This window comes from Canis aureus, chromosome 12 (assembly GCF_053574225.1).
Source record: "Canis aureus isolate CA01 chromosome 12, VMU_Caureus_v.1.0, whole genome shotgun sequence".
NCBI lineage: Eukaryota > Metazoa > Chordata > Mammalia > Carnivora > Canidae > Canis > Canis aureus.
This window is the reverse complement of record NC_135622.1, coordinates 7,300,696-7,301,590: the sequence shown is the minus strand read 5'-3', so window position 1 is coordinate 7,301,590 and position 895 is coordinate 7,300,696.

Below are 895 nucleotides of genomic sequence, written 5' to 3'. Positions count from 1 at the left end.
TGGACCGAAACACTCAAACTCTCGGTGACTCCGCCTCGTCCTCCCGCCAGAGCCGGATCCCGCCCACTTTATTATTCTCCAGCGACGAAGTTCTCAGTCTCAGCCAAAGCCCTCCCTACACCTGGGGAGCCCGTAGAAGCCCACTCTGCGCGGGTGGCAGATCCGTATCTCAAAAGAAGTATCTGTTCTCGCCCTGAGAGCATTGCTACACGTTCCCTTCTTTCTTAAGAACATCTTCAAGAATTCCTCAACAAGAACTTCTTGAACGCACCTGTTGTGTGCAAGGCACCGTGCTGGATGCTGAAGGGGCTTGGCATCCTCTGGTAGGCTAACACAGACGGTACCAAAGGCAGACACGGAAAGTAACGTAGTGAAAAGCAGTAGGAGGCTTTCTGAGACCTCACAAAGCCGTGCTTAATTACAAATGAATGATGCAAGGAGAGTTCTGGGTTTGAAAGAGAACGAGGACTGGGTGCATTTAGAGCGGGCAGAATTTTTGTTCAAGCTCCTCATTCTCTTCCTCCACTTCCTCTCTGATTATGAAAAAGACAAAAGGAATGTGAGATGCCAGTCTGGTCTGACTTATATGTTGACCAAGGAGGCACTTCCCAGCTCTTAACTCCTTTATCTTTAAACCCCACAGCAAACGTACCTATCCCCTGCCCCTCTTTACAGAAATATTGGGGGGAAATCCATTTTGGATTCTTTAAGGCCAACCAGGATCAGAAGCAGAGTCAGTCATGCTCCTAGGTGAATGAGAATTCCAATTCTCCAGCCTTGAGCCATCATTACCCAGCATCTGTCTTGGTCCTGAGAAGCACCCAGCGTCTCCTAGAGACACCAGGAGGCTTCCAGCAAGGCTGCCTGCAGGAGGAAGCTCTGATGCTCCTTGAAG